The sequence below is a fragment of the Dendrobium catenatum genome, unplaced genomic scaffold (genome assembly GCF_001605985.2).
Source record: "Dendrobium catenatum unplaced genomic scaffold, ASM160598v2 fragScaff_scaffold_178, whole genome shotgun sequence".
Taxonomy (NCBI): domain Eukaryota; kingdom Viridiplantae; phylum Streptophyta; class Magnoliopsida; order Asparagales; family Orchidaceae; genus Dendrobium; species Dendrobium catenatum.
Genome location: NW_021318640.1, coordinates 636,810 through 652,273, shown reverse-complemented (window position 1 = coordinate 652,273; position 15,464 = coordinate 636,810).

Sequence of the window (15,464 nt, the reverse complement as noted above, 5' to 3'; positions counted from 1 at the left end):
ATTTGATGATAGCCACTTCTTAAATCAATTTTTGAAAAAAATTGAGCTCCATGCAGCTGATCAAAAATATCATCCAAGCGAGGAATTGGGAATCGATATTTGGTCGTTATCTTATTGATAGCTCGGCTATCAATACACATCCTATAAGTGCCATCTTTCTTTGGGACTAAGAGTGCAGGAACAGCACTTGGGCTGACACTAGGACGCACAAATCCTTTGGACATTAGCGTTTCTATCTGTCGTTTTAATTCTTTGTGCTCATCAGGTCGGAGGCGGTAAGGAGGCCTGTTGGGAATGGAAGTTCCGGACACCAAATCAATAGCATGCTGAATTTCTCTAGGAGGTGGTAGACCCGCTGGAATGTCCTCAGCCACAATATCTCTGAATTCTTGGAGTAAGGTCTGAACACTTTAAGGAACTTCAAGATTATTCTCATTGGCTTCCATCATAACCAACATGTACCCATTTTTTTCTTCCTGTAATTCTCTCAAGAATGTGGATTGTTTAAGTATAAATAATCCATTGATGATCTCAGCTTGCACTTCTTTTAACAGAAGTAAAGTAATTTGCTCACCCTCATGAGTAAACGAGTACGTGTTTTCAACTCTGTCGTGTGTTGTTTTTCAATCATACTAACAGATGGCATGCATCCATTGGAACTACATCGCACCAAACTTGCTCTTTATATTTTCCAATGGAAAAATTAATCAAACAACGTTTGGTTACCTATACTTCGTTCCCCTTTTGAATCCAGGATAACTTGTAGGGACTTAGATGATCTTTTGTGGGTAAGCTCAGGCGTTCTATCAAAGTTGTGGAAGCAACATTTTCACAGCTACCACTATCAATGATTAACTGACATACCTGACCATTAACTGTGCAGCGGGTCTTAAATTTATTGTGACGCTGTAACGGTTCTTCTTTCTGTGAATTCAGCAACCGGCGAAGAACAAGCAGAGGACCATCATCCGGAGGAATGACTGTAGTTGCTGATATATTTTCACATGAACAATGAATTTTCGGTTCCAGTTGCTCATCAACTTCTTGATCTTGTTCTTCAATCAGGCTAACAACCCGGCGATTGGGGCAACCAGACACAATATGGCCAAATCCTTGGCATTTGAAACATTTTCTAGTGGCAAGTCCACCAGCACCTGCTTGAAACCTGCTGCTAGTTGCTTGATTTCAGGGTTCTTTGTGATTTGTAGTCGGGGTGAAAAATTTTTTCTTGAATTCATTCTTTTCTTCTATAACCTCTCGATTAAAAGATCGGAAAGACGCAGGTTTTCCCAGACGTTGTTGTTTCTCAACTTTGATGGCCAAACTGATGACATATTGCATTGTCCAATAAGGCTGTAATTGGACCACATTGGTGATGGAAGGTTGCAAACCTCCCAGAAATCGCACAATAGTGTTTTCTTCGGGCTCCATGAGGTCACATTTGAGTGACAGTTGCTCAAATTCAGCGACATATTCTTCCACCGTCAATTGGTTCTGTTGTATTCGATGAAATTTCAAGAAAATATCATGTTTATAATGATCGGGAAGGTATTTTCACTGGAGCTCCTTTTTCATCTTGGACCATTCAGTAATTTTTCTCTTACCTTCTCTGCTTCTAGTTCGTTTGACATTTTCCCACCATAGTGAGGCATTCTTTTTGAGTTTAATGGCAATCAATTTCACAATGCGATCAGCTGGTATTTCCCGGAATTCTATAATTCGCTCGACGGTATGAAGCCAATTCAAGAACTCATCGGGATCCAATCGGCCATCGAATTCGGGAAGATCTATCTTGACGCCGCAAGTATCTCGAGATCCCCTCGTGAAAGGATCTTGATAACGTCTAGGCCCTTCTTCCTCACTAAAGTGATCTGGAGCCAATGGATTAAATTCCTCTTCCCCTTCTTGACGTTCAGAAGCTCCGTTTTGCTCATACACTGCCAAACGCTGTTGCAACTGCTGAATCTCTCGTTGAAGATCTTCAACGAGAATTTCTTGCAACGACCTTTGTGGGTTTCTTCGGGGCGGCATCTTGCTAAGCTCTGATACCACTTCTGACCCCGCCAGAAGAAGCAAAGTATTGCTGGACAAATAGGATCTTCTTCTCGACGGGATGAGTTACAGGAAAACTCTCTGCAGAGAGAATTGAGCAGGAACCACCACCGGACTCAAAGGAATCCGGATACAGACAAACGCCAAACTCAGGCAAAACAAATAAAATGATCACAATCCAACCTGCTTTATTATTAACAAAATAGTCTATTTAAAGAACAGAGATCAAATGAAAGAAGTAGGAAAGGCTACAGGAACACACTAAAACAAAAACTTAATCACAAGTAACAAAATAACAGCAGGTTTAGCGACGCTCCGGCGTCAGTTTGGGAAGAAGAAGAAGGAAGGGGCATGTGTTTGAAGAGAAGGTAAGTTGAAGGTTGGGACTTCAGAAGCTGATGAGGCACTGAATCGCTAACAATGAAGAAAGGAGAGGAGGAAAAAAAAAACTTTCCTCTTTATAACGATCATCGTTACTGACCTGTTACAGTGGCTCAACAAAGCACAGATACAAATCCGCCTTGCATAAATTGTATTCAGCATAAATAAGTTGCAATTGCTGTGGCGGGGGCCCATGCCCTTCGTGGCCCGGCCCATCCCAATATCATAAGTTTTATAAAATACAGACTTAAGAGCAGCTTTAAACTACTGTATTTTTTTTTTTTTTTTTGCAATTTCAAGAAATTTTTTTAACTAATACTTAGGCATCATTTGAGACTATTTTTTTATTACTTCGTAAAGCAATTTTTAAATAAAAAATTTTAATGAATTATAAATTTTGTACTACAAAGTTATTTTAAGAAGTCGTAAAATGTGCAATATGGTTGGTCTCCGGTCACCATCCGGTGTCGGGACAAAATAATTTTTCGCTCTTATAAGAGCATGTTTAACTTTGAATTTTCTAATAAAATTTTAACTGTTACATCAAAAGACGTCTCCATATTTAAGAGTAAAACATGCATAAAATTATAATTATTCTTATATGATGACAATTTTAATTCTCTGCTTGAATAAATCATGTAGAGAAGTATAATTTCGTCATGATAGAATCAATGAAACTTAATTAGTGGCTGTACGATGATTGTAAATAAATGGAAGAAAGCATTGGCAGAGGAGTGGAATCCGAGAGATGCATGACTGCAAATGGATGAGTGGGAATCAAACTTTGTAGCCATATATTATTGACACAATTATGAAACTAAAAGTCTAAAACTAATGAATAGCTATATATAATAAAAAAAACTAAGCTAACATTCATCATATAAATGATTGTTCGTTTATCCGGAAAGCATCCAAGAGTACCTTTTATTTCTAAAATCCTAACAAATTATAAAATTTGCAGCTTCAACTTTAATTTTTGGGAAGTCACCAAAATATTGAAATTAAACTACAAAACCTAACCCATAATTTTCTTTTTATATCAAAGATTCCCAACAATTTTATAAACTCATACGAGCTTTTATAGATAAGTCGCATATCACTAATAAACTGAATAGGATCCTATAAAGCAGCACCCCCCCGAAGGAAGCTTGATCCTACGGAGCAAATATTGCTAGCATCAACTTGGGGGTAAACGACCACTCCTCCCATACCGGGATCACAACCTTCATGCTCACTCTAGAAGATTGAACAATGGGGACAATCGTTCTCGGCGAGCTCCTCGAAATAAATTGTTTATACTAGTTTTTGTCTAGAGAGGCACTTGACCCAACAAAACACATTCTTCCATAACAGTTGCCTACAATCATGACCAACTGCCTATCGGAAACATCCTCAATCAAACTACATGAAGTGTGCTACACTAATCGGATTATCTCTGACTCATATTCACTGCGATTAACTCCTCATTCCTAAGGACTCGCCTTCGCATAATTGTTGTAGTTGTTAGATCTTGAAGAGTCATCCATGGCCCTTGTCCTCGAAGGTTCACCCAAAGTACTAATCTAAGAGAAGTGGATTATACGAGGGAAAGAGGCTCGCTTGTAAATCATCTAATATGTATCAGTGTAAGTCTGCATTAGACGTCATGTTCGATTTTTTTAATTTATTCTAATGTAATTATTTTTTGTAGCCCTGTCATATAAATAAGGGTTAAAACAACATATTTTGAGCTATATGTTGTTGGATTTAGTTGCAAGATATTAGAGCTTTTATTTGTTGCACATACTCACTAAATCCACTGACTTAATTCTCTATATCTAACTCATAAGGATTTTGTTAGTAAGGTCAAGTATTATTTATTTATGAACAAATTTAAATGTAACATATTTTAATATGGCATGCATAAATACATGAATTCCTTAAAAATAGTATAATTGTTGTATTTAGAATATTTTGTTTTAAATTTTCTAAATAAATAACCTTATAAGATATCCCGACAGCTTTCTACCCCTCTCTAGCTAGTGGCCGTCAGCCCACCAGTATAAAACATTGATACTCTACTTCTCACACAACCTTCGCCCACGCTCTCCCCAGGGATGGAACTAACAATGAATTTCACGGAGGCTGATAGTATCTGGATAGACAGATTAGTCCTGCATTGAAAATACAAAATTTATTGTTCTTGCTTGAACAAGACATAGTTTTACTTATACCTGGACTTCTAATGATAGCCAATACAGTCTCTGCTTGGGATTGAAGATGAAGGTGGCTAGAATTTCTAAGTATTATCATTATGATACGCTGTATTTTTTATTCAAATTGTTCATATTTTTTTTTTTTTGTTTTGTTTTTTTTTTACTAATATATTTTTTTTCAAGTTATATTTTATATTTTTTTTATTTATTGTTATTTGCCATACTTAGTTGATCTCTAGCCTAGTAGGTAGAAACACAGGTATGCAATATCACTTCCTTCAAATAACTTAAACAGACACAAACAATAAAAGAGGACAAAACACCACAATTATATAGAACGGACAACCATACAATTCCAAAACTACAAACCATTAGAAACACAACAACACCTTACATGTACAAGACACAACACCACTTTTGCACAACAGACTATTATATACTTGTAATAAACCCATACACAACACAAATTACGACCATCAAAATTTCAAGAAGAAATATACAATGAAAAATAGGAAACCGTGCAGAGAGAATAGATAGAAGTCGCAAGCGAAATAATAGAATAAGGTAAGAAGAGGATAGCTCACAAGCTATGACAATCCCGTAGGTTTTGACGTTCCAAATATTCATCACATCTCTCTCTAAACCTCTCTTTCACAAAGGAATTCGCCCAATTTATAAGAGAAAGAAAAAGGAATAGAATTCAATAAGTTTTCGCATCAATTGTGCCCCTAAAAATGAGCCAATAGGAGCCTATCAAGACAGTCGATTTAATGAAGTTAATGCATTTAGTAAATAGAACAAAAACAAGGTGTAAATCAAAACAGCCGCAAACAGGGGAAAAAATAGGACTAAGCATGGGGAAAAACAATAACATAGGGAAAGCCAGCAGCAGAAGAACCAAGGGAAAAGCATGGAAACGCGAGCAGCCACCATGGGAAGAAAAACAACTACATTGGATTGACCAAACAGCCATACAAAACCACTCCAAATCAGCCCCATACATTGACTGCATCATCAAGTAAGCCAGCATTATAAGCTTTGGAAACTAAAAGGATTGCACGATCTGAATTTCATCACAGCAGCTATCTGGATGTCAGCATTCAACAGATTCTTAGTTGCAGAAGTTCTAATGATTGTAATGAGAGGATTTTGGTGAGAATGTTCGATTACTCTATATATGCCATAAAAAAAAAAAATTGTTCATAATAAAGGGAAAGGCAAGAGAGCAACATATGTACGCAAAGCAACGTCAATACATCGACGGCTTTGATAATAAAGCATCAATAAGCACATAAAGGCTATGCTATAACCTACCTTCAGTACACAACGCTTTGTTGATATACCATCCTTAGATTTCTAGGAAGGAGCAATATTGGGACCTTCTGCTAGACAAAGCGTAGCCATCCAAATGCAAAATTGGATAGGGACGCTCACCTAGCGTACCACACTCCAATGGTAGTTTGCATGCAAGGAAATCAGAACAGTTATCATTAAGTTCAAAAAACTATTTTTCTATTGCAGAGAGATGCATCTAAATGTCAATGACAGGATTTACCTAATAACTAGGCTTTATTTACTCATCATCATCTTCCTCGATTGATCCACAACAAACTGAACCTTGTCTTTTTAGCTGTTCTTCCTGCAAAACAGTTCACTAAAAACTCATATAAGAAATAAAGAAGACATATCCCCTTGAAAACAAGGTAGAAGCCATGTGACAATGATACATGGCATTCTCCGCCAATAAACATTATATTAGCATAAAAGAGTCAATAAATATACCATCGTTGATACCATAAACCGCAGCCGAACAGGTAGGTTAATGCTTCAAGAGCCTGAGAAGATCGGAAAATGAGAAGTTCCTGAGAAGTATAACAATATTGAATCAGATCTCATTCACTTGTTTTAACATATCTTTAAACAAGGACTATATGCAAATCCATATCCGTGTAATCATACTCATGCTTTGACTTTATCGCAGTTAGTTGCCTCATGCATAGGCCTGGCAACTATTCGAGTTCCTAGAGCGCTGAAGAGACGGTTCACTACAACTGTTTGCAAGCTATCACCGCAGTGGCTGGGTGAAAATCATACAACCTATTGGAATGCGGAATCCAGGGCACAAAACAGCTAGTATCTGCCTATCTCTTACTCGTTCCTATTTCCCCCAGCATCACTTGAGTTGATGCTAAAGCATCCCATATTGAAACGCTACTTTCGGAAATATAACTGTAAAATAAGGTGCATATCAGGTGATGCGTTAGATGCCACACCTTCAAACAACGCTCCCAAGTGAGAAGATTAGACAAATGAGAAACATTAGCAGAAACAAGATAATGTAATTGTCAAATATCCCATTAATCATGGAAAACAGACAGATGGCAGGCAATATTCAAACTGTTTTTTTTAATCACAAAATTATTGGTGGCAAGCAGAGATTCATGAAATTATATCGCGTTGTAGAGAACGTTACTACACGGCATTAATTAGAATGTCACCAACAGTATTAAGTAGCTCGCAGTAGCTGCTGAGCAGCCGCTTAAATATTTAAGAGATATGGGGCAGTTTTTTGTTTGCTACGCATGGTACTAGCGTAAAAAAATGCACGCTTATTGACACAATTAATTTTTGCCCATATTTTTCAAAAAAATGAGCTATGAAGTAATCCGTGCACTTTACTAAAACCAACAAAGACATGCTACAAGTTGGCTAGCGAACACTCCATATTAATTTTTTAAACAATCCTAACATATCTTACTATACTCAAAGGCTGTAAGAGAGAATCACTGAAATGAAACTAGTTTCCTTACCACTCCTTCTAATTAGCAGAAGCAAAGTGAATTCCTGCAATCGCAAATTTTAGCCGCTGGCGTGAATATGCGACAAATCAGATTGAATATATACAAAAAGAGAAAAGAACGAAAGCACATAAGCACCATGAAAAGTAGGTTTTCCTTGTTTTTTTTTTTTTTTTTATTTGTTTCCGGTAAAACAAACGTAAGTTATCACAACTTGTTGCTAAAACTGAAAACAAAATGGCAAGCTATAGGCCATTACAAGTTACAAGGAAAAGTCACAAATTCCGAAAGAGAAATATGGCTTAGAAGAAAGAAAGTATGACAGGAAAAATAAGGGATTTTTGTTATGCTTTAATATATGCACCGAACAACTTGTCGCATCAACTTAGAATCAAGGATTCACAGAAATCTTATTCTTGGCAATAAAAAATGATAAAGTAAAAAAAAAAATCTTAAATAGAAAAAACATCAATTTGAAAAATTTGAAACTAAGAACTGTAAGAAGCTTATCATGCTAAAGGCCCAAAAAAAAATAAAAAAATTAATCCTATAAGCGGTTTTGAAGTTATATGCATGAAGAAAAGAGCAAAAACAACTACGAACCGATCACAATATTATCCGCGATTGCCAGGTCTGAGCTGAATAATCGATGCTAGAGCCACGAATTCTCGTGAGAACAGACCAAATCGCGTGCAAGGGGCAATTTATAAAAACGACTACAATAAAAAACGAAGGAGAGACATACAATGCAAGAATAAATACAAAATCAGAGCTAACATGGAGACAAATGAGATCAGGCTGAGATATCCCTTGGTAATCAAAAGTCCAGGCTACTCTTCAGTTCCCTCTCACTCGAGTATCTTTTACGAGGCCTCAGCAGCCATCGGCAAAGTTTGCAGCCTCACACTCCTTTCGCGATTGCTTCCAAAAACCCCTAAAACGATCTGCGACAGCTAAACCACAAGTCGAACGAAGTAGAAGGAAAATATGATGTCCACATGGTAAGAACGCTCAAAGCCTTCTAGTTTTTTAAAGGGAGATAGATTGAGAGTTCGGCATTTTGCCTCTCAATCGCTGCTGGTTATGACCTGGCAGCAGCCAGCCGTGGTACGATCAGCTGTTTTCGCCATCGAAACAAAGCTCACCATAACAGGAACACGTGTTCAAGGCATAAATGGTCTTGATGATGGCCACGTGTTGCGGGTTTTCGATGATGAAAGCTCGCTATCCTTGAACCCGCTTATCTATCGACGCGTATCCCCCATCATGGACATGTCGCGGGCCCTATGTATCGACTGTTTCAGTAAAAATATCCACTAAATTGTTGGGGTGAAGTTGCTCCATAATATTGAAGTGGCATTATTTATATAATATACACTTTTTAGTTAGTTTTATTAAAACAATTTCATATATGTATTTTGCAACTATAAATAAAGTTCCTGGCAATTTTGAAATTTGTGTACCATCTCTAAGGATAGAGATGTCAATTCAATCAACCGAAATGGGTTGCTTGAATTGCGATCCTGCTAGCTAAAATGGGATCAGGATTTTCAACAAAACCAGACTCTTAACGTGGGTTACTGGGTTGACATGACCCTATCATCCTGACCCAATTAAAGCGTCACATGTGATGGTCGATGAGGCCTGACAGGTGATTGAACCACTGGTGAGGCCAGTGCAGGGCGGTGAGGTCGAGTGGCTGAAGGTGAACCAGGTGCGTCGTACTTACGTCGAGGTGGAGATGATTGCACGCCTGCACTGTGGCGTCCTGCAACTCGACCGCCTGCAGCGGAGGATGTCGACAGTTGACATGGCGTAATGCGGTTTAGGGACGACGCGCGAACGAGATTGCCAGAGCTGATAACGACGAGATGGAGACTAAATGTGCGCAACGCAGGATGAGAAGTGCTGGCCTAACGACTAAGGCTAAGGCACTGAAGCTGAGATGAAGCTTCGGTCATCCGTTCTCCGGGTTAACCCGGTTTTGACTTCAGATTGTCGGGCCAGAACCCCGACGCCTAACCGTTTTAAAAACGCTCGAAAACTCGAACCCCTGACCAACTTGTATGGATTTGTCGCATTGCTTGACTTGCTACCTGACGCCGGGTCCTTCTGACGCTCAATCATCAACAACAATCCTTACCACCTTCGTCGCCCACCGACTACGATCCTTCTAACTTTTATTGTCACCCACCGACTATAGTCATTTTAACCTCTGTCATTCGCTTTGACTAACAATCATTTTGAGTTACGGTCGCCCCACTTGACTACAATCATTCTGACCTCTGTTTGCCTCTGCCGACTACGGTCGCTTCTGACTATGTTTGCCCCGCCGACTTCATATCCTTCCGACCGTCGATCTCCAGTCGATTACGGTCCTTGGACTTACGGTCGCCAGGCCCACCGGTCGAGTATAGTCTTTTCAAGACTCCATCGCCTACGCGACTATGATCCTTCCGACTTACATCGTCCACCGACTACAAGTCGCTTCCCGACCAAAACAAACACATCAAGTGTTTGGTGATTCTTTGTATTATCATCAATGTAATGTAATCTATACAGAACAATATCAAGCTAAGGTCTTACCCCCAAATAAGGAAGAGTCTCATTTGTAATCAACAATCAATACTAGTTTGATTCATTCAAACTGGCTAGGCCCGTGGTTTTTCCCCCTCCTTTTTCAGGGGTTTTTTAACTTTAAAATAATTGTGTCTCTAGTGAATGACACGCCCTTTATTTTTATCTTTGTATGTGCTTGATAAATTTGTACAAAGCAAGAAAGGAAGGAGAATAGGAGGAAAGAAACTCATCTTCGACCCACTCGCCAGAAGTTCTGCTGCGACTAGCAAGTGACAACCCTGAAATTCCGGACGCCGTCCTTCTGCCTCCATCATGCAGACAACAGTCATTCCGACCTTGCGTACGCCCGTCGACTTTAATATCCTTCTAACTTACGTTGCCCACGGACTACTAATAGTCCTTCTGCACCTCTGTCGTTCGTTGACTTATGAATCTTTTTGACGTTACCCCTCGCCCACTGACTAGCAATCCTTCTGGACGCTAATGTTGCTTTGCCGACTAATGGTCGCTTCTCACTATGTTTGCCACCTGACTACAGCCTTACCGACCTCGATCGCACAGTTGATTACGGTCCTTCTGAACTTAAACGTCGCCCCACCGACTATATTCTTTTCAGACTGCCATCGGCCTACCGACTATGTATCCTTTCGAACTTAACGTCGTCCACCGACTACACGTCCTATCGACCAAAGCAACACATCAGCAGTGAATCCTTTGTATTATCATCCATGTAATCGTACTCATAAGATTACATATCAAGGCTAAGCGGTCTCCCCCATAAAGAGTCTACATTTGTATCAACTGCATAACTAGTTGATTCATTCAAATTGGGCTAGGCTGCTCGTGGTTTTCAACCCCCTTTTTCAGGGTTTCCCACTATAAAAATCTTGGTAGTCTCTAATGAATGACACAAGAACACACTCCTCTCTTTTTATCTCTAATGTCTGGATGCTTCGTACAATGCTAAGTACATTTAAACTTTATTATTTCTCTCATTAACTTATTTTTATTTCTCACCGCCCGCGAATACTTCAAGTGCAAAATTTATTATTTACTTAATATTTTTCCTTGAGCGATATTTATAATCATAACATATGTATTTAAGAAATCTTTTGTGATTTTTCTTTTGAGTTGTTCACAACCCAATTTTCTTGTAGTTGGAACAAATTTTTGAGAATGAACAATTAATTAAGCAGTAGCCATCAGATTAGAAAGTGATTCTTATATGATCTTTTTTTTTAAATAAAAAATATATGGGATTTGGAAAATGGCAGAGTTAGAATTTTATAAAAGAAAATTGGCACATGAAAATGTGATTTTAATTATAGACAAATCTAGCATAAAATCTCCTGATATAATTTTAATGCCAAATGTTTAGTGTAGTCTAATGATGAATCATTTTAATCATTATTTTGAAGCATTCCAAAATCATCAATCTTTTTATTCCAAATATTATATTTTTACATAATGCCCACATCTTTAGGACAATCATGTTTTTTTATATGTTATTATCTTGCATGAGCATATTCACTAAATTTTTTTTGTTTTTTTAACTATACATAATAATTTTTTAATTTGTCAAAACTTTGAAATCATACAACATGATTTCGATTAGGATTGCTTATATATATATATATATTATATATATATATATATTATTATATTATTATTATGTTTGCCTGAGGTAATTCTAAAAAAAGATAGAGAAAAGTATATTAATTTTTTAATCAATTACCTATCTTATTTCTTTAATTGAAACAACTCATGCCCTCAACCTCGGCTTCGTTTGGGGACGGCTTTTTAATTGCTGTTCCTAAAAACGGAGTTTTAGAGTACAACTTTTTTTATTTTTGTAATAAACTTCGTTTCAGAAAGCAATAAAAAAGCGCGTCCCAAACGAACCTTAACATCTGCTTAATTAGTTTGCGCATCAGCAATAAAATTTTTATTAAAAAAAATACATTAAATTTAGATTTTTTTTAAACCCCAAAATACTAACATAAATTTAAAAAAAAAAACTTTGAAGAAACTAAAAAATAAAAAGGCGTAAAAATGAGCTGAAGCATGTTTTCAAGGGTACAACCAAAGCTAACCCAAAAATCATAGACTCATATTTTGTGTTTGAAGTTCAACGCTTGATCTGCTTCCACTAATAGATATTAAATTTGAAGCTTCTATATATAGTATGTGGTCTAAATTTAAGCTTAAGTTTTGTTTTGGAACAATTTTCTCACTGCTTCTTAAAGCAGTTTTTAGTACAAATAAATAATTTTTTTTAAGTAAAAAAATAGCTTTAAGAAAACAGATTAGAAAATCAAATCAATTAAAGTTTCGTTTTGAAATAACTTTCTTATTATTTTCTTAAAGCAACTTTTTAACTTAAGAAACAGTAAGAAAATGGCGCCAAAAGCTAGGCTTAAATGACTCAAATGTTAAAAAAAAACAAAAGACAAAACCAAAACCATGTCCCTAATTATCTCTTGATTGTTTCTCTTCGTGGTCCTACTTGGGACCAAAACACCGACAAGCACATGTATCGTCCACGTGTGCAAACTAATCATTGGCCAAAATATCAAGAAAAACCCCCGTAAGGACAAAATTCGCGCAAAGAAGCACTTTCCTCGTTGTCACGGCAATTTATAGATTGTTGATTAGTCATGAAAAAGACCAAATAGCCTCTTGCCGCCAAAAACACGCCACCTGAGCATAAGTTTATTTTATTCGGAGCAAACCTTACACTAAAAAAACTTTAAACGAATCTTTTTTTTTTTTTTTCCTTTTTTTATTTCATTAGTGGTCAATCAAATTTTAAGAAATATCGTCCACTTTTATTTGAGTTGCTTTTTTTTTAAATATAATATATAATAATTTCTTTTTTTAATGCAATTTATTAATCGATTAAGATTTTATTTGAGATGACTTTTTTAATACTGTAAAGTAATTATTTTAGTACAATTTAAATTTTTGTTCTAAAAATTATTTTAAAAAATAATAAAAGCATCATAAATAAAAACCTAGTGATTTGGGCCATTCTATGCAAAACCCATGCCTGGTAACAAGAATAGCGATGGATGTGAAGCGGTTTGGAAATTCAATTAATTAAGATTAAGGTTCGTTTGACACGGCTTTCTTATGCTTCTAAAGTAAGGCTTTTTAGATAAAGTTTTTAATTTATTATACTATTAAAAAAACTGTTTTTATAAAGAAGCAATAAGAAAGCCGTTCCAAACGAAGCCTAAATTGTTTATGTTATGTTTTGGAGAATTAATTTTTCTATTGTGACTTAAGGAAATTGTTTGGGACAACTTTTTTTTTAGCTTTTTAAAATAAAGTTTTTAGTAACAAATAATTAAAATAAAAAAGCCTAATCAAACGAACATTATTTTGGGGGCTGACTTTTTAATGTTTCTAAAGCAATTTTTTTAGTACGAAATTAAATTTGTTTGCCCCTAAAATCTGCTTTAAAAGCAGTAAATAAGCTGGCTCAAATAAAACTTGGACTTCATTTGGGATGACTTTTTTACTGCTTCTTAAAACAGCTTTTTAGTAAAAAAATGTTAATTTTTTTTATTAGAAAGCAACTTTAAGAGCAGCAAGAAAAGTCGTGGCCCAAACAGCCTTAATATTAGCTGAATTGAGTACATAAATTCAAATTTATTGGTTAATTAGAGATAATTTATTGAGAAAGGCACGAAAATAATTAACTCCTCTATTGTTTCCATGTTATGGTCATCTATTTTATTTCTCTGTTTTTATTATATAAGTTTTTCTAAATATTTATGCATTCAAATATTTAAGCATAAGCCTTTAAATGTTTCAGATTTTATGATTATTTATATTAAATAAAAGCTTATATTTTAGGCTAACCTTAATAGGCACTCCAGTGTGAAAATAGTAGAGGCAAAGATATTAAAAGAAGAAAATTGGGCAGTACGATTGAGAAAAGAAAAGACAAATAATAATATAATAATAATAAAGATACTCATAGACTAGGAGAGAGAGAATTCCTCAATTTGAATTAATTACCCCCCCCCATCAAGTATAACTTTTTTATTTTTTTAATATTTTTATTAATTATCAAGTTTACTTTAGCTCAATTATTCTATTTATAATATGGATGAAACTCATAGATAAGATTCATTTAAATTAAATATATATCAAATTACCTAATAGTTATCCAATACATAATTTTTAATATATATTAAAATTCTAATAAAAAAATCTAAAGTTTGTTCAAGCAACATCAAGAATGATGGACTTAGGTTTCGTTTGGGACAATCTTATATCCTATTTTTTTCATGTTTTTTAAGGTTTTGTTTGGGGCAATTTTTTTGTAATTTCTTCTTTAAATAATTTTTAGTATAAATGTTTTTTATTTTTTACATAAAAGCCGTTTTAAGAAAGTGGTAATAAAGCTATCCCAAAACCGTGCCTAGTGTTTGGTATAAAAATCACATTTATAAAGCAATAAAGAAAGCTTGTATATTGAGAACTCGGCTTCGTTTGGGACATCAATTTTATTGAAATAGTGTTTTAGTAAAAAAAAAACTTGAATATAAAATTTTGTACTAATAAAGCTTTTTTTGGTAAAAAAAAGCTTGTCACCATAAAAAGTCCCTGCAGGCTTCTTTTATGCACTCATTTTTTACTATATTCATAAAGCAACTTTTTTGGTAAAAAATTAATTTTGTACTAAAGAAATTTATTTTAAGAAGAAGCAAGACAGCCACCCCAAATGGAGCCTTAGGTCGGTTTTTCCATTTGGGGACGGCTTTTTTTATATCTTTTAAATACAATTTTTTAGTTTAAATTTTCTTTAAAAACAATTAAAAAAAAAAAAAAGCCATTGCGATAAGAGGATTATTCCAAGCCGAATTTAAACTTACATCCAGCCTGAATCTATAAAAATCAGAATCTTCCAAATATCCTAAACTGATTCCAAGAGCTTATGCCAAAAAATCATTTAAAATAAGCAACTTGTTACACTCCATAAGTTGCCCAAATTTGTCCTAATCATAGAATTTTTATTGACGTCCGTGGTTAAAAATACTCCATGAGCATTATCGAGTTAACTGAGCGTCTATATCAGCACTTTAGTTGACGTGACGTTTTGGTTATCAGTTTCCGAAATTGCATTTGATACCTGACGGAATCATTACTCTAAATCAATAAGAGAATTTATCACTCAAGGCGTGAAGTTTTTGATGAAGCAAGATAAGGAATTTTAAAGTCAAGCAGAAATTTCTTCTCTTCTGGTAGTTTCTTACGTTGTAACAATTATTTTTGTTTTCTTGGCTATTTATTTGTCGACACTCGAGAATCCTAAATAATTGTGAAGTCACTAAATATTTTATTTTATCATTAGCCGACTAACTCTATCTAATCGACTGACTTTTATTTAAAAATAATATGTAGAGTCTTCAGCCCTACAAAGTTGACCTGATAGGAGTTGGTAGTT